Source organism: Cherax quadricarinatus, chromosome 94 (assembly GCF_038502225.1).
Source record: "Cherax quadricarinatus isolate ZL_2023a chromosome 94, ASM3850222v1, whole genome shotgun sequence".
Lineage (NCBI taxonomy): Eukaryota > Metazoa > Arthropoda > Malacostraca > Decapoda > Parastacidae > Cherax > Cherax quadricarinatus.
The window spans coordinates 2,775,178-2,795,174 of NC_091385.1; the positions used below are offsets into that span (position 1 = coordinate 2,775,178).

Below are 19,997 nucleotides of genomic sequence, written 5' to 3' on the forward strand. Positions count from 1 at the left end.
TTCTAAATGACCCTATTCAAAATAGAATTCTCCCTCTTCTCCGAACATTCGTACATCTTGAATTTATTAAATCCAACCAGCAATGTGAATTGCCAGTTCATAACGTAAATTACTGACCAGACGAAACCTCGTCACTGTGACACTGTCCACCTGCAAGGAAGCTCTGGCAAGAACAGATGAAACACTAATCACATCATTCGTGGTAATATTAAAATATGTAGTGTTCAAACTCTGCTGCCCGGAATGAGTTCCAAATCGGGCAAACAAGTCTCGTGAGTAGCACGAACCAGCAGGTTCTATCTGCTAGATAGTATCTGCTAGAGTAAACACAGCAGATTCTCCCGTAGTCCCAGAATCTGGAGACTGAAGAACGCCAAACCACGTTTTCACAGCTTCCTACCTTCAACACAACTTACGCGGAAACTGCATTCCTTCCTTCCTCAGACTTGTCCAGAGAATTCTGATAATCGAAATCAAAATAGAAACGAGTAAATATGGTTATTTCTTTATCTGTTCGCCCCTAGGGAGAGATGGGCCTCCCCCAAGGGTATCCAAATATACTACAGGGCCCCAGTAATTAAAAAAAATGAAACTGAAAGGCCTAATCCGTGGGAAAAGTGTTAAAATGTGTCCCACAGACACCTGTAAACAGGTGGCTGTGAGCAAGATGTGTGTTCCAGATTCCCGTTAAGATTATACAGAGGGGGACGTTTCACCTGGTAATGGTTATCCCCAAAAATTTATCCTATAAGATTCGTAACCAGTGTAGTTTATTATTCCCCATAACAATAAGCTGAGGTCCTAAGTAGGTACAGTGCCATTTTGGGATGCCAGGCGAATGTGATCTCAAATCCTGGGTCGTAGACCAAAATAGTCTTGGGGGGAATTATTGTGAACTTTAGCGATAGCTACTGAGATCTCTCTCTGGAAAGTGTTTAACACTTATTTGCCTAGAAAAGAGACGACTTTCATCTTAATTCACGAGAGGAGAGTTTTGCTATCCTCCTTGACAGACAGGAGGGAAGGAGTTACGTAACTACAAGGCGACCCAAAAGTCTCCATACTTAGCTAATTTCTTTTCTCTTTTCCAAATGCCCTTTTAAGAATGACTGTCAAAAGAAGAACGTGGATCGGGAAGCTGTCGCCAGGTTACAATGACCTTCAACAGGACTCATGGCAAGCGCATCACACACAACACTGCTGCTAAACTCGCTGCGAAATTTAAAAGGACTGGAAGTGTTGCAGACCTTGTTTTTTACCACGACTCCGCCGCAGAGTACGAGAGGCGCACCCGCCTCTCCTTACACAGAAATAATATAGAAAATATCCTGTAAATAAAGTTACATTCTGCTAAAATTTGCTCAATTTCCCTATGTATGGAGACACTTACAACACCATGTATTACTCAAATTAAATTATAGTACATAACTTATAAATATCTTAGATGACTAGGAATGGCTACGTTACCTGAGAGGAAGCGTTAGTCTGAAGACCTTTTGTCCACGTGACTATTTAAATGGTCATAAATTTCATATTTGTGTATAGAAGCTATATATCACACTTCCATACCTAAATTATCAACTACTTGGTACTTTAGCTTTGATTATAATAATAATAATTTGATTATAATAATATAATTGGTACTTTAGCGTGTGGTCTACTAGCACGCTATTACCCCGTTGACGATGAGAAATTTCGCACAAACCGAACCTAACAGAAAAGGTAGACCGCACGTTAAAAGTCAGTTCACAGCCTAGACTACTAATGGTGCGGTAGACCGCACGTTAAAAGTCAGTTCACAGCGTAGACTACGAATGCTGCGGTAGACCGCACGTTAAAAGTCAGTTCACAGCGTAGACTACGAATGGTGCGGTAGACCACACGTTAAAAGTCAGTTCGCAGCGTAGACTACTAATGGTGCCGTAGACCGCACGTTAAAAGTCAGTTCACAGCGTAGACTACGAATGGTGCGGTAGACCACACGTTAAAAGTCAGTTCACAGCGTAGACTACTAATGGTGCCGTTCTCAGTAGTAGTAACCCGTTACCAGTAACCAGTGTACCAGTAGTACGCACATTAAAAGTCAGTTCACAGCGTAGACTACTAATGGTGCGGTAGACCGCACGTTAAAAGTCAGTTCACAGCGTAGACTACTAATGGTGCGGTAGACCGCACATTAAAAGTCAGTTCACAGCGTAGACTACTAATGGTGCGGTAGACCACACGTTAAAAGTCGGTTCACAGCGTAGACTACTAATGGTGCGGTAGACCGCACATTAAAAGTCAGTTCACAGCGTAGACTACTAATGGTGAGGTAGACCACATGTTAAAAGTCGGTTCACAGCGTAGACTACTAATGGTGCGGTAGACCGCACATTAAAAGTCAGTTCACAGCATAGACTACGAATGCTGCGGTAGACCGCACGTTAAAAGTCAGTTCACAGCATAGACTACTAATGGTGCCGTAGACCACACGTTAAAAGTCAGTTCACAGCGTAGACTACTAATGGTGCGGTAGACCACACGTTAAAAGTCGGTTCACAGCGTAGACTACTAATGGTGCGGTAGACCGCACATTAAAAGTCAGTTCACAGCGTAGACTACTAATGGTGCGGTAGACCGCACATTAAAAGTCAGTTCACAGCATAGACTACGAATGCTGCGGTAGACCGCACGTTAAAAGTCAGTTCACAGCGTAGACTACTAATGGTGCGGTAGACCACACGTTAAAAGTCGGTTCACAGCGTAGACTACTAATGGTGCCGTAGACCGCACGTTAAAAGTCAGTTCACAGCGTAGACTACTAATGGTGCGGTAGACCACACGTTAAAAGTCAGTTCACAGCATAGACTACTAATGGTGCCGTTCTCAGTAGTAGTAACCAGTTACCAGTAACCAGTGTACCAGTAGTACGCACGTTAAAAGTCAGTTCACAGCGTAGACTACGAATGCTGCGGTAGACCGCACGTTAAAAGTCAGTTCACAGCGTAGACTACTAATGGTGCGGTAGACCGCACATTAAAAGTCAGTTCACAGCGTAGACTACTAATGGTGCCGTAGACCGCACGTTAAAAGTCAGTTCACAGCATAGACTACGAATGCTGCGGTAGACCGCACGTTAAAAGTCAGTTCACAGCGTAGACTACTAATGGTGCGGTAGACCACACGTTAAAAGTCGGTTCACAGCGTAGACTACTAATGGTGCCGTAGACCGCACGTTAAAAGTCAGTTCACAGCGTAGACTACTAATGGTGCGGTAGATCACACGTTAAAAGTCGGTTTACAGCGTAGACTACTAATGGTGCGGTAGACCGCACATTAAAAGTCAGTTCACAGCGTAGACTACTAATGGTGCGGTAGACCACACGTTAAAAGTCGGTTCACAGCGTAGTCTACTAATGGTGCGGTAGACCGCACATTAAAAGTCAGTTCACAGCGTAGACTACGAATGCTGCGGTAGACCGCACGTTAAAAGTCAGTTCACAGCGTAGACTACTAATGGTGCGGTAGACCACACGTTAAAAGTCGGTTCACAGCGTAGACTACTAATGGTGCCGTAGACCGCACGTTAAAAGTCAGTTCACAGCGTAGACTACGAATGGTGCGGTAGACCACGTGTTAAAAGTCAGTTCACAGCGTAGACTACGAATACTCCGGTAGACCACACGCTAAAGTAACACCAACTATTTCTTTTAATCATCATGACGAAAATCCGCATCCGGTGAATAAAGAGATCAATGACAACAGATATAAATCATGTACTTACATTAGTGATGATGCGACATCTGTCCCACGAGGAGCTGACATGTACTTACATTAGTGATGGTGTGACATCTGTCCCACGAGGAGCTGACGACTTTCACTTACCTACAAGGTAAATACCACAAGATAAATACTCTGGACCAAGCCAGCATCTTCTGCAAGTATCCCCAGCTAAAACCCTCAGTCCACACCAAGTATAATCAACATAATTTAGAAAATAGTGATTTATTAAATATATGTTCCATTAAACCTTAATTGGCCTCAATAGTCTCTGATGTGGGACTCTATTAAAAGCCTTAATGAAGTCCATATGCACAATATCATACTCATTACCATGATCCACCTCCTCAAATACCTTGGTGAAAAAAGTTAACAACTTCGCAAGGCAAGAAAGCCCTTTTGTAAAGCCATGTGCTGTATAGTCCTTGTGGCTTAGCGCTTCTTTTTTTTATTATAATAATAATGTAAAGCCATGCTGAGATTCGTTGATTAATTTATAGTTTACAAATTTCATAGTTTTATGGTATATGTTGGATTCTGGGCAATACCTGGAGAATGCCTCTTCTGGTCGGCTTTCACCCCTCAAGGAAGGTTCCTTGATGTTGGTGAGGGGCTCTTGATTTAGGGAATTGGATCTGTGCTCCAGTTCCCCAAATTAAGCCTGAATGCCTTCCACATCCCCCCCCAGGCGCTGTATAATCCTCCGGGTTTAGCGCTTCCCCCTTGATTGTAATAATAATAATGGTCGGCTTTCAACTTCTGGTATTAATGTGTTTTTCTCAATGAATGCTTCGTCTAGGTCCACTCTCTCCCTGCTCCATGAGCTTTATCATACCTCTTCTTAAAGTTATGTATGGATATTGCCTCCACTACATCACTCTCCAGATTATTCCACTTCCTGACTACTCTATGACTGAAGAAATACTTCCTAACATCCCTGTGACTCATCTGAGTCTTCAACTTCCAGCTGTGGCAACTTGTTGCTGTGTATAATCTCTGGAACATCCTCTCCCTATCCACCTTGTTGCTGTGTTCCATCTCTGGAACATCCTCTCCCTATCCACCTTGTTGCTGTGTTCCATCTCTGGAACATCCTCTCCCTATCCACCTTGTTGCTGTGTCCCATCTCTGGAACATCCTCTCCCTATCATCAGAGTACAAAACAAATTCTGGCCACAAAATAGAGCGAAACACCAACGTCAAAGACCTGGGAGTGATTATGTCGGAGGATCTCACCTTCAAGGACCATAACATTGTATCAATCGCATCTGCTAGAAAAATGACAGGATGGATAATGAGAACCTTCAAAACTAGGGAGGCCAAGCCCATGATGACACTCTTCAGGTCACTTGTTCTATCTAGGCTGGAATATTGCTGCACTCTAACAGCACCTTTCAAGGCAGGTGAAATAGCCGACCTAGAAAATGTACAGAGAACTTTCACGGCGCGCATAACGGAGATAAAACACCTCAATTACTGGGAGCGCTTGAGGCTTCTAAACCTGTATTCCCTGGAACGCAGGAGGGAGAGATACATGATTATATACACCTGGAAAATCCTAGAGGGACTAGTACCGAACTTGCACACGAAAATCACTCACTACGAAAGCAAAAGACTTGGCAGACGATGCACCATCCCCCCAATGAAAAGCAGGGGTGTCACTAGCACGTTAAGAGACCATACAATAAGTGTCAGGGGCCCGAGACTGTTCAACTGCCTCCCAGCACACATAAGGGGGATTACCAACAGACCCCTGGCAGTCTTCAAGCTGGCACTGGACAAGCACCTAGTCAGTTCCTGATCAGCCGGGCTGTGGCTCGTACGTTGGTTTGCGTGCAGCCAGCAGCAACAGCCTGGTTGATCAGGCGCTGATCCACCAGGAGGCCTGGTCACAGACCGGGCCGCGGGGGCGTTGACCCCCGAAACTCGCTCCAGGTAAACTCTCCAGGTACCCACCTTGTTGCTGTGTTCCATCTCTGGAACATCCTCTCCCTATCCACCTTGTTGCTGTGTCCCATCTCTGGAACATCCTCTCCTTATCCACCTTGTTGCTGTGTCCCATCTCTGGAACATCCTCTCCCTATCCACCTTGTTGCTGTGTCCCATCTCTGGAACATCCTCTCCCTATCCGCCTTGTCATTTCCTCTCAGTATTTTATATGTAGTTATGACCCCTTTAACCTTCCTGTCGTCCAGTGTCGTCAGTGTCTGCACATGTCAAAACCAGTTATAGCATGAACCAGTTCAAGAAGAGAGCTAAAAGGTACCTAATAATTGTAGTGACAGAAAGTAATAATAATAATAATAATAATAATAATAATAATAATATCTTTATTTACTACCAGTACATGTACAAGGTATACAGACCATAGCTGACATCAATGACATACTACCAAATAGAAAGCCGCTTGTTATGCAGAGCATATCGGGTAAATTAGGTCAGTTTTGTCCCAGGATGCGACCCACACCAGTCCACTAACACCCAGGTACTCATTTTACTGATGGGGAACATAGTCAACCGGTTTAAGGAAACACGCCCAATGTTTGTACCCTCGCCTGGAATCGAACCTGGACCCTCACCGTGAGAAGCGAGAGCTTTAGCCACAAGCCACGGAGCATGAGAATGATTTTTTTTTTGTTGTTGTTGTTTAGCTGACATACATGTAAATATAAATAAGTCATTTTACTTTATTCCATATTTCTGGTATATCTCCTTTTTAGTAAAATAATAAGGTATTAAAAGGACCCCAATGGAAATAATTCACTCTGACTGACTTTTTTGGGTTATCCCAGGTTCTCTACACATATGCTGCTATGTATGATAATCTAACTGTATTTATGTACACCTGAATAAACTTAGTCTATTGGTCGTCTGTCTGCCTCTGTCATTCTCATTCTCATTCTCATTCTCTCTCATTCTCATTCTCTCTCATTCTCATTCTCTCTCATTCTCATTCTCTCTCATTCTCTCTCTCTCATTCTCTCTCTCTCATTCTCTCTCTCTCATTCTCTCTCTCTCATTCTCTCTCTCTCATTCTCTCTCTCTCATTCTCTCTCTCTCATTCTCTCTCTCTCTCTCTCTCTCTCTCTCTCTCTCTCTCTCTCTCTCTCTCTCTCTCTCTCTCTCTCTCTCTCTCTCTCTCTCTCTCTCTCTCTCTCTCTCTGCGCCGGGGTGGTTGGCTAGCCAACCAGGCAGTCACTGTTGAGGTAGCGTACTGTAAAGTAGTGTGCGTGTGTGTGTGTGTTGCTGCTGCTCTGTGGGATACCTGCTGCTCTCTAGCTTTACCTCAGCGACCTAGCAGCTAGTGGAGCTCTTTAACTCTAACCTCTACCATCTATCCTCTACACGAATTAGTTGAAGTGATCGAAATCTTGACCTCGCTGGCGAAGTATTCGCAGAGAACTTAGTGCCGGGTACCTACGCGCATCGAAGCCAAAACACATCTCTTAAGTTTTAACTGAAGGTAAGTTTACAGTTCTCTGAATCTATATTACGTACTTCTGAGAACATTAAGGAAATGATCCCAATGGAAGTAAGTTATTTTTACTTTTTCTGTGTTAATTTGGGTAAGTTACACTAATTGCACGTAGTGTACATGTTCCTAAATAAGCTTACTTAATCTTTATTTCTACAAGTACACGTACAACGTACACAGACCATAGCTACATCAGTGACATAGTTTATAGAAAGCCCCCTGTTATACAGAGCATTTCGGGCAAATCAGGTTAATTTTGTCCCCAGGATGCGACCCACACCAGTTCACTAACGGGTATCTGTTTTACTGCTAGGTGAACACAGACAGCAGGTGTCTTAAGGAACCACGTCCTAATGTTTCTACCTATACCAGGGATCGAACTACGGACCTCAGTATGAGAGTTGAATGCGCTAACAACCGGGTTACTGAACACACATTTACCCTGGTTGAAAGAGGTCACATTTGACCTCTCTGGGTTATCCGAGGTTGAATCTAATGCCTTTTTTTTTATTCATAATACCCGTGTACTCTCAAAAACAATATATATATATATAATTGAACATGATGTACAGGTAATTTAACCAAAAACCCCATTAACCACAACTTTTTAAAAGGTATAATTAACTGGGTTTAAAACCTATCTACTACACTGTCAAGAATACTTAAGTACCTAAAACAGGGATTAATATAAACTGTGTGTATACATTGAGATATACATCTCCCAGTGTATATAGCCTATAGCACGATGTTTCGCTCAGGTCAGACAAAAATGTTAAAACATCTTGAAAACAATAAGTTTAGACATCTTCCACGTGGTTTAGATACCTCCCACGTGGTTTAGATACCTCCCACGTGGTTTAGATACCTCCCACGTTGTTTGGATACCTCCCACGTTGTTTAGATACCTCCGACGTGGTTTAGATACCTCCCACGTGGTTTAGATACCTCCGACGTGGTTTAGATACTTCCGACGTGGTTTAGATACTTCCGACGTGGTTTAGATACTTCCGACGTGGTTTAGATACTTCACACGTGGTTTAGATACTTCCCACGTGGTTTAGATACCTCCCACGTGGTTTAGATACCTCCCACGTGGTTTAGATACCTCCCACGTGGTTTAGATACCTCCCACGTGATTTAGATACTTCCCACGTGGTTTAGATACCTCCCACGTGATTTAGATACTTCCCACGTGGTTTAGATACCTCCCATGTAGTTTAGATACCTCCCACATGTTTATTCACCCACGTGGTTTAGATCCCTCCCACGTGGTTTAGATACCTCCCATGTAGTTTAGATACCTCCCATGTAGTTTAGATACCTCCCATGTAGTGTAGATACCTTCCACATGTTTATTTACCTCCCACGTGGTTTAGATACCTCCCACATGTTTAAATATTTAAGTTCTCTCTAAATTACCAAGGATAATCCAGTGGTGTGATTTATTTTATTTTAGTAAAAGCTGACTGTATACCGTGCATCTGGGTAACTTTATTGATGAGTAAGACACCTGTGTAACACCTGGCTATCTTTATTGATGAGTAAGACACCTGTGTAACACCTGGCTATCTCTATTCATGAGTAAGACACCTGTTCAACACCTGGATATCTTTATTAATAAAACAATGCAATACAGAACCAATAAAATACATTAAAGGGTTCTTGATCCAAAGAGCTGGAGCTCTCCTCCCATTCCTGGGCTTAGACTTGAATGTTACCTATTCGCCAGGTGTTGCATGACGTCACTATTCCCCTCCCCGCACACACCTGGTATGACGTCACTATCCCTCACCTGGAATGACGTCACTATCCCTCACCTGAAATGACGTCACTATCCCTCACCTGGAATGACGTCACTATCCCTCACCTGGAATGACGTCACTATCCCTCACCTGGAATGACGTCACTATCCCTCACCTGGAATGACGTCACTACTTTCTATACCTAGTGACGTCACTAGCATCCCCCCTTTCATCACGCTTGTTGTGATTAACAGTGTACTCGCCTAATTGTGGTTTGCAGGGGTAGATTCATAGTTCCTGGCCCCTGTGTGTGTGTGTGTGTGTGTGTGTGTGTGTGTGTGTGTGTGTGTGTGTGTGTGTGTGTGTGTGTGTGTGTGTGTGTGTACATGCAAAAAATCGCAAATAAGCGATGCAATATGCAAAGCAGCCACGGGAGGGAGGTGAATGATAGCTCTAGGCCTGGTGGCTAAAGCTCCCGCTTCACACACGGAGGGCCCGGGTTCGATTCCCGGTGGGTGGAAACATTTCGACACGTTTCTTTACACCTGTTGTCCTGTTCACCTAGCAGCAAATAGGTACCTGGGTGTTAGTCGACTGGTGTGGGTCGCATCCTGGGGGACAAGATTAAGGACCCCAATGGAAATAAGTTAGACAGTCCTCGATGACGCACTGACTTTCTTGGGTTATCCTGGGTGGCTAACCCTCCGGGGTTAAAAATCAGAACGAAATCTTATCTAGGGGCTTGCAATGTGGGCACTGTTTGACACGCCTGGGGCACTTATCCTCTACTACTTCCCACTTTCCTCATTCTAGCAAAAACACTGAACATGTTGCTCGGATTTCATCCTCTTTTCTGCAATATTGCAAGCTCATGTTTACGTATATGTGTGGTTTGTTCCCCATATATGTGTATATTATGGTAATTAGGGACACTCACAGCCTTGCAGACTTAAAAAAAAAAAGGCCTGTAGGATAAATCTATTCTTAGAGCCATTTAACCATTTTTTTCCTATCCTACTACTAATAGCCTGGACGATCAGGCCAAGAGGCCTGGTCTTGGACTGTGATACTGTTGATCCAAGGAAACTGAACTCCCTCTTGCAGTGAACTCTATTGCCTCCTATTTCCCAGGATGAATCAGCAGCAAAGATGGAAACTGATAGAAAATCGCCCAAGTGAAGTGCACTCACAGCCAAAAGCGTTTCACTCTCACGTCTGATACTTCTACTCTAACATAGTTGCCGGAGTTTTACCCACGATGGCTCCTTCCTAAATGAATTACTATCCAAGAGTTTTATCTGGTTTTGATGTTGCCACTACTGAACGTAAGGTCATTCACACCACAATATCACAAATGTTCTGGGATAATTATACAATTTCCTAAAGTTTGAGATATACTGAATGTATATTCAGTATGTGTGTGTGTATATATATATATATATATATATATATATATATATATATATATATATATATACATGTATACATAATACATACCATCTCCCACTTCCAACGATGACGGAATATTGCTGACTGGTGACACAGCACTCTGATAAACCAAGTGCAAATGTTATGCCAAGCGCTGATATTTTTTTCATGAGCAGACAGCGTCTGCGTCTTCCTCTTCATCCCTTCACTTGATCCTGGGTATCCATGAAGAGAACCTGATTTACTGAACCTTTGTCCCTTCACTTTGGCTTGGGTAAAACTGAAGGGGCCTATTACTGGTTTACTGAAACCTTCTTCCTTCCTTGGTTGCTTTCGGTTATTACTTAAGAACGCCTCGCCTGATTCCCAAGACAGGCCAAGAAGAGAGGGTGGGTGATGCCCCATCACCCACCCTCTATAGTGGGGTAATAGAAGGGGGCAGGCAAGAGGGGAGTGGGAAAATGGGGGAAAGTAGGCAGGCTCGGGAAAGGGAAGAGTTAAACCACCACTAACAATAAGCCAAAGCTGTTTGGCTGTGAGCCAGTGAGCTCTGCCTAGCTTCTGAGACGCCAATATAATATACCTAAGGCCATTAAACAAACATAACAGTATATAAGTGAAATAACATTTAAATATAGTATCAACCTGTTAATAAGATGGTGGTGGTGTCAACTGCAGCAAGGTCAAAGGTCACAGTTGACGAGCGAAATCAGACATGACATCACTACACACACTTCCCTGTTGACTGCATGTTTTAACTATTTCTATACACTTATTGGTGTATATAGCTCTGTGTACTTGTGCATAGAGGTGTATATATGGGTTTATAGACTGAGAGGTTTATATGGTGTACATACATTGGTGTATGTGGATAAACATCAGAGTAAACAGGTGATATTACAATATGCAAAACAACCACTGTGAAAAAATAGTGAAATTCCAAGCGATTTAGTGATTTCTCACATTATCGAGGAACTTCGAACTTGATAATGTGAGAAAAGTACTTTCACTGGTTTTTCCCACTGGTTGTTTTACATACACTAGGAAGTATCTATATACGAGTATATACGATGAGATGTATATAGTAAACATGTACTTTGAAGTTAGTTTAATGTTGTAGGTCGTGTCTCAGAGGGCCAGCCATAAGGACCCCAATGAAAAGGAAGCAACACTGGCTTTCTGGGTTTACCCTGGGTTTATCAAAATGGTAGACAATACCGACAGGTTTGTAGGTAAGACACACAGGCAACAGATAAGAACATAAGAAGAACATAAGAACGAAGGAACACTGCAGAAGGCCTACTGGCCCATGCGAGGCAGGTCCAAGTCTCCTACCGGCTTAAGCCAATGCACCCAACCTAGTCAGGTCAGGTCACATTGACTTAAGGGAGGAACACGGCAACCGACCTGTTAGCACAAGCTATCAGGTCTAACTCACACCCACCCACATCTACTCATGTATTTATCCAACCTATTTTTAAAGCTACACAACGTTCTGGCCTCTATAACGGTACTTGGGAGTTTGTTCCACTCATCCACAACTCTATTACCAAACCAGTACTTTCCTGTATCCTTCCTGAATCTGAATTTTTCCAACTTAAAACCATTGCTGCGAGTCCTGTCTAGGCTAGATATTTTCAGCACACTATTTACATCCCCTTTATTTATTCCTGTCTTCCACTTATACACCTCAATCATATCCCCCCTAATTCTACGTCTTTCTAGAGAGTGCAGTTTCAGGGCCCTTAGTCTATCCTCATAGGGAAGGTTTCTGATACATGGGATCATCTTTGTCATCCTCCTTTGTACATTTTCCAGAGAATTTATATCCATTCTGTAATACGGTGACCAAAACTGTGCAGCATAATCTAAATGAGGCCTAACCAAGGATGTATAGAGTTGAAGAACAACCTGAGGACTCCTATTATTTATGCTTCTTGATATGAAGCCAAGGATTCTATTAGCTTTATTGCGAACACTTATGCACTGTTGTCTTGGTTTCAGATTACTGCTAACCAGAACTCCTAAATCTTTTTCGCAATCCGTAATATTAAGATCTACATTATTTAGTTTATATGTGGCATGGTTATTGTCCTGTCCAACATTTAGAACTTTGCATTTGTCTATATTAAACTGCATCTGCCACTTCTCCGACCACTGCATCAGTCTATTCAAATCTTCCTGGAGTGCTCGAATGTCCTCGTCAGAATGAATTCGACGGCCTATTTTGGTGTCATCGGCAAACTTGCCGATGTCGCTCTTTATGCCCTCATCTATGTCGTTTATGTAGATTGTGAACAGCAGGGGGCCCAACACTGACCCCTGTGGAACACCGCTCGTGACGCTTCCCCACTCTGATTTCTCCCCATTTATGCAAACTCTCTGCTGCCTATTTGTCAACCATGCCTCTATCCAGGAAAAAATTTCTCCTCCTATTCCATGTGCTTTAATTTTCCTCAATAGTCTCTGATGTGGGACCCTGTCAAAAGCCTTACTGAAGTCCATATACACAATATCATATTCATTACCATGATCTACCTCCTCAAATACCTTAGTGAAAAAAGTTAATAAATTCGTAAGGCAGGAACGCCCCTTTGTAAAACCATGCTGAGATTCGTTGATTAATTTATGCTTTTCAAGGTGGCTACGAACTGCCTCGGCAATTATTGATTCCATAAATTTTCCCACTATGGAGGTTAGGCTTATTGGTCTATAGTTCGAAGCTAAGGACCTGTCACCTGTTTTGAAAATAGGTATCACATTTGCCATTTTCCACTTATCTGGCACCATGCCAGTTTGTAGTGATATGTTGAAAAGATTAGCCAAAGGTGTGCTAAGCTCCTCTTTACATTCCTTTAGAACCCTTGCATACAGTTCATCAGGGCCTGGGGATTTGTTAGGTTTTAATTTATCTATTTGCTGAAGGACCATGTCACTTGTGACCCTAATAGTGCACAGTTTATTATCGTCCTGTTCTACATAATTTATCATTACTGGAATATCGCTGGTATCCTCCTGTGTAAAAACTGAGAGGAAGTATGTGTTAAAAATTCTACACATTTCCTTATCACTGTCAGTGAGCTGACCCGAGGAACTTTTGAGTGGGCCTATCTTGTCCCTGATCTTACTTCTGTATACTTGAAAGAATCCTTTTGGGTTAGTCTTCGATTCTCTTGCAACTTTAACCTCATAATCTCTTTTTGCTTTTCTAATTCCCTTTTTTATTTCTCTCTTTAACTGAATATATCGATTTCTTAATTGCCCCTCTCCTCTTTTGATTTGCCTATATAAGCCTCTCTTTTGACCAATCAGATATTTTAATCTATTGTTCATCCATTTAGGATCATTTTTGTTTGATCTGATTTCCCTATTTGGAACATAATTTGACTGAGCAGCTAGAACTATGCCCTGGAAAGCATCATATCGGCAACCATCAACCTCAAGATTATTAATTAGTGTTTCCCTACTGGCAAGAACCAAGTCAAGGAGGTTATTTCCCCTAGTTGGCTCTGTCACAAACTGTTTTAAAAAACAATCCTGGATCGTATCAAGAAAGTCACCCGACTCTAAATTTCCTGTCAAATTGCTCCAGTCAATCTGTCTATAGTTGAAATCTCCCATTAGCACAACATTTTCGTATGTAGATGCCTTACGAATTTCGTCCCATAGAAGTTTACTGCACTCCCTATCAAGATTTGGGGCCCTGTAAATCACACCCAAAATTAGTTTTTCTCGGCCCTCGAGAAGCTGTAACCAAACAGATTCAGTGGCTGACGCTTCTAATTTAATATCTTGTCTAACACAACAATTTAAATTGTCTCTGACATACATCGCTACTCCACCACCTTTCCTGTTGACCCTGTCAGTGTGGAATAATTTATAGCCTTGTATGTGACATTCAGAGGGCATCTCTCTATCTTTCAGATTGAGCCAGGTCTCTGTTATAGCAATAATATCTATGTTTCCTGCACTTGCAATTAATCTTAGCTCATCTATCTTATTTCTAACACTCCTGCTATTAGTATAGTAAACCTTAAGGGAGCTAGTCCCTTGCTGCCCTCTGCTGTCCCCCTTTGTTTGCTGACCTGTTCTATTGTCTTTATTTATAACTTCATGCTGAATGCCTTTTATACATTTAATGTTTCCAACCCTAGTGTTGCAACCTGCTTGTTTCCCACACACACCCATACCTCTATCTTCCATCAGTTTAAAATCATAGGCATTTCACCAATGACCTTCTCAATCGAGTCTGCAAGTGCTACCACCCCTGCCCCAGAGAGATGTACCCCATCCCTTGCATACATATCATGTTTGCCATAAAAGTTGTTCCAGTTGTCAATGAATGGGATTGCAAGTTCCTTGCAGTATCTGTCTAGCCAGCAATTTACACCAATTGCCCTAGACAACCATTCATTTCCTACTCCCCTTCTAGGCAAGATGCTACATATGATTGGGATCCCTCCCTTAGACTTAATGAAATCTATAGCTGACCTGTACTTATCTAGCAGCTCTTCTCTCCTACCCTTCCCAATATCATTTCCACCAGCACTGAGACAGATAATGGGCTTGTTCCCATTACCTGACATGATATTATCCAGCCTGTTGACAATGTCCCCAACACCAGCTCCAGGGAAGCACACTCTATCTCTCATCTTCTTATTCCTATTACAAAAAGCACGGTCAACATATCTTACCTGAGAGTCACCAACCACAAGAATGCGCTTACCTTCATTAGCAGGGGCAGTAGTACCCTTACCTTCACTGGCCACTGAAGTACATTCATCCTGGAGAACAGAGAAGCGATTTCCTACCTTCAGATCTTCACTCTTAACTTTCCTTACTCTGATGCGCCTCCCATTACTGTGAACAACTCGCCACTTGTAGCAGGTGCTGGGCTGCACCTCACTGCTGGTAGCCGTTGCTCCCTCCCCACCTACAGCCTCCTCACAGTGAGAGACAGACTGCACCTCACTGCTAGAAGCCTCATTCCCCACATCTCCAACCACCTCACACTCTCTCCCAGGCCCATTGAGGTGGACCTTCAGCCTCCTAATCTCCTCCTGGAGAAGCAAGACCTCCTCCTTCAACTCTCCAACCTCAGTTTTTAAAACACTGCAGAAGCAAGCCATGCTTTGTAACCGTCCACGCTAATCCCCAAAGCAGCTCAGGGTCTGTGACCTCACGTGACGACTGACCACTGAACACTGACCGACCACTGAACACTGACTGACCACTGAACACTGACTGACCACTGAACACTGACTGACCACTGAACTTTATTCAGGAATAAAGTTGCCTATGTGTTTTACCTATTTACCCTGGGTTATTAACCTTCCAGCTGATTCTGCTTCATCTCTAGGGTTGGGGTAATTATAATTGTACAGAAATGGTATACAATACCGCCAAGATGAAATTAAGACATGTGCAACATCTGGATGTCTTTATTGTAGACGTTTCGCCATCCAGTGGCTTTATCAATACAAATTCCATGACATAACTGGAGACAGTAGAACTATGTACAGAAGAGGTAATCAGTCCCTCAGCCTTGGAGTTGGTGCATAGGACACCGTAGTCGTGGGGGTTCTGGAGCAGTCAAGGAGCCTGGCGCTTCTATACTAACGTCAGGTGGAAAGGGGACGTGTAGCAGACGAGGGCATAGTCACTGGTAGGCGAGATTCCCCAGTGGAAGTAGGTCCTACCCAAAGAGATGGGTTAGTTGTTGTAGTAATTGTCGTAGCCGTGAAGGTTATGGACACGTCCTCAGAATCAAAATTCCATTATGTCCTGGAATTTGTATTGATAAAGCCACTAGATGGCGAAACATCTATAATAAAGGTACCCAGATGTTGCACATGTGCAGTAACTATAATGTTCAGGTGACCTTTTTAACCTTTGAGAGAACAATGTATTCCTACCACAGTGAATAAATTGAGGTTCCATGCGTGTATCCTTGCAAACAAGCTAACCACAGCATGATACCACTTACCAGCAATGGCGTCACACCAACACAATGATACAACTCTTATCAATTCATAATATGATATCACGTTTAAATATAATGCAACTCGTGCATCAAAGGTACGAAGCTGACCTCAGCAACCTTTGTATCTTAGAGCTTAGTTTACCATGCAAAGGTTCCTCAGTGATTTTCTACCCTGACGGTTACACCTTCACGCAGTCATTTACTTATCTCCCTTTTTTAATACACCCACGTTTTTTAAATGATTCTTTTATAAGAACATAAGGAACACTGCAGAAGGCCTACTAGTCCATGCGAGGCATGTCCAAGTCGCCTACCGGCTTACAGGCCCAACTTAGTCGGGTCCAGGTCACAGCCACTTAAGGAGGGCCATCAGACCTAGCACAAGCTAGTACGTCTGGTGCTAGTGATTTATTGTACACCCCATATCCACCTTGTGGACGTTAGTTTAATATGAGTGAACATCAATATGGTATAAAATACCGACAGGTTGTTAGATACACGTATGCAATAATTAGGTATCTTCATTTCGAAAAGTTTCGCCTACATAGTAGGTGAAACGTTTCAGACTATGGAACAATACTCTTCTCCAGACTGAAGGACTGACCACCTCAAAACTTCAAGGGTGATGGACTGATGGACGTCTCTTCTGCTTCTATCAACTTTCCTGTTTCTCCTCCTCTCCTTACGCCTTCTTCTTTGTATTGGACTGATGAAGCCACTGTGTGGCGAAACGTTTCCTGAATAAAGATTCCCATATGCTGCATAAGTGTCTCAATCTTCAACTTTCCTGTACTCGACTGAAGAAGCCTACTGTGTAGGCGAAACGTTTCGAAATAAAGATACCTAACTGTTACATACGTGTCTTATCTAACAACCGTTAGTTTAATATGTTATGTACCCCATACCCATCCTGTGGGTGGTAGTCACAAGATTACAGAGGTACATAATGGGTCCAGGAACTGGGCCCCAAAGTTTTGATAGATGAACAAGGTACAAAGATAATGAATCATGTAAGTAAATTTACTTAAGTTTATCAAACCATACCACGGGCGGGATTTGAACCCGCGGTCAGAGTGTCTCAAAACTCCAGACCGGTAGTGCAAGAGCAACTGGATAAAAGAAATGGATAGGGGTTAGAAGTGGATAGCTACCGTGTACAGTACCAATTCTTCTGTTATCCCCATGCACAGAGTCAGGCGAGTTCCTGTGCTGATAGATCGTAATTTTCCCCTTGGTGAACTGAAACTAAATCTTATCTTGTTGCCTTGTTAAACTGGCAGTGAAAGGCATCTGATAAATTAACATCTCAGCATTTTTTTAAACTTGTTTCGGATGAGAGAGACAACACCAACAACAAGGCACAATACACGAATAACCCACACAGAGGCTTAGGACGACGTTTCGGCCAGACTTGGACCATTTACAAGAGCAGTAAGACTCGAAACTTACCAAATGTATATCGAAGTTGTGATGAATGGTTTGAAAAACCGACAAGTTGAAGATTGAGACACTTATGCAGCATATGGGAATCTTTATTCAGGAAACGTTTCGCCACACAGTGGCTTCATCAGTCCAATACAAAGAGGAAGGCGTAAGGAGAGGAGGAGGAGGAGGAGGTTGAGGGACTGATTACCTCATTCTCCTCCTCTCCTTACGCCTTCCTCTTTGTATTGGACTGATGAAGCCACTGTGTGGCGAAACGTTTCCTGAATAAAGATTCCCATATGCTGCATAAGTGTCTCAGTATATCGAAGTGTTAGTGTGACTTGTAAATGAACCATGTCGGGCCGAAACGTCGTCATAAGTTATTCTCTCCTACACGTGAGTCAGTCCCTCAGCCAGGCTGAGGGACTGACCACCTCAAAACTACGCCTTCAAGGGGTGATCGACTGATGACATCGTCTTCACATCTCTACTGTTTCTACCAACTTTTTTGTACTCGACTGAAGAAGCCTACTGTGTAGGCGAAACGTTTCTAAATAAAGATACCTAACTGTTGCATATTTGTCTTACCTAACAACCTGTCGATATTTTATACCATTTTAATATTCCCATGATAGTGTAAACGTTTTTATCTTCGTAACATATCTTGTGTGTTTACAAGGATGCGGGATTTGTTGAGTTACCCGTCACCATACATGTTCACCCGGTCGTTAATGTCTACCATCCCACTTACCGCAGATAAGTGCACTTAGTTAAGTTTGTTTATAAGTGAATAACAAGGGAATTAATACAATCATTAATGCATTAGTTAGCACTGTAACTGCAATGATAAAATTCGCACAGAATACATACACCGGGAGATGTATATCGGTGTGTATATATATATGTATGTATGTCGTGCCGAATAGGCAGAACTTGCGATCTTGGCTTAAATAGCAACGCTCATCTTGCCATCTAGGACAAGTGAAAATTTGTGTATACAATAATTTCGCCAAAATCATTCTGAACCTAACGAAAAAAATATATTCCACTGTGTTTGTTTAGTATTAAATTACTGTAAACAAATCTAAAATATATTTAGTTGGGTTAGGCTAAAATAAATTGTTCTTGTTATAATAAGGTTAGGTAAGTTTTCTAAGATTCTTTTGATGCAAAATTAATTTTTTTTACATTAACATTAATGAAAAAATATATCTTTAAACGTATAAAAGAAAATTTCAGAAAGGACTTAATTTTAAATGAGTCCTTGCTAATTGACCAGTTTTACATATTCGGCACGACATATATATATATATATATATATATATATATATATATATATATATATATATATATATACACACACACACACACACACACATACACCACCAGTCAATAATACCTTGATACCTAAAATAGCGATTTAAGTCAAGTGTGTGTGTGTGTGTGTGTGTGTGTGTGTGTGTGTGTGTGTGTGTGTGTGTGTGTGTGTGTGTGTGTGTGTGTACTCACCTAATTGTGGTTGCAGGGGTCGAGACTCGGCCCCTGGCCCCACCTCTTCACTGACCGCTACTGGGTCCTCCCTCTCCCTGCTCCACGAACTTTATCATGAACATCAAAATGGTATACAATACCGACAGGTTGTTAGCTAAGACACATATGCAACAGTTAGACAGCTTTATTCCGAAACGTTTCGCCTACACAGTAGGCTTCTTCAGTCAAATACAGAAAGTAGGCAGGAACAGTAGAGATGTGAAGACGATGTAATCAGTCCATCACCCTTGAAGTCGTAGAATTTGAGGTTGTCAGTCCCTCGGCCTGGAGAAGTTCAGTTCCATAGTCAGGAACTATGGAACTGAACTTCTCCAGGCCGAGGGACTGACAACCTCAAATTCTACGACTTCAAGGGTGATGGACTGATTACATCGTCTTCACATCTCTACTGTTCCTGCCTACTTTCTGTATTTGACTGAAGAAGCCTACTGTGTAGGCGAAACGTTTCGGAATAAAGCTGTCTAACTGTTGCATATGTGTCTTAGCTAACAACTTTATCATACCTCGTCTTAAAACTATGTATGGTTCCTGCCTCCACTACATCGCTTGCCAGACTATTCCACTTCCTAACAACTGTGGCTGAAGAAATACTTCCTAACATCCCTTTGACTCATCTGAGTCTTCAGCTTCC

The 19,997-nt window shown here is 42.4% G+C and overlaps 2 protein-coding genes across 2 annotated transcripts in view; one reads left to right on the plus strand and one right to left on the minus strand.

Moving 5' to 3' along the window:
- LOC128700866 (protein embryonic gonad-like) overlaps positions 1–19,997 on the minus strand; it is a 508,931-nt gene that overhangs the window by 396,087 nt on the left and 92,847 nt on the right. The gene's annotated exons all lie outside the window — the stretch shown is intronic.
- LOC128700873 (probable basic-leucine zipper transcription factor N) overlaps positions 6,957–19,997 on the plus strand; it is a 96,009-nt gene continuing 82,968 nt past the window's right edge. The window contains exon 1 of the mRNA XM_070104722.1: positions 6,957–7,225. The gene's annotated coding sequence lies outside the window, so the exon portion shown is untranslated. The remainder of the gene's footprint in view (positions 7,226–19,997) is intronic.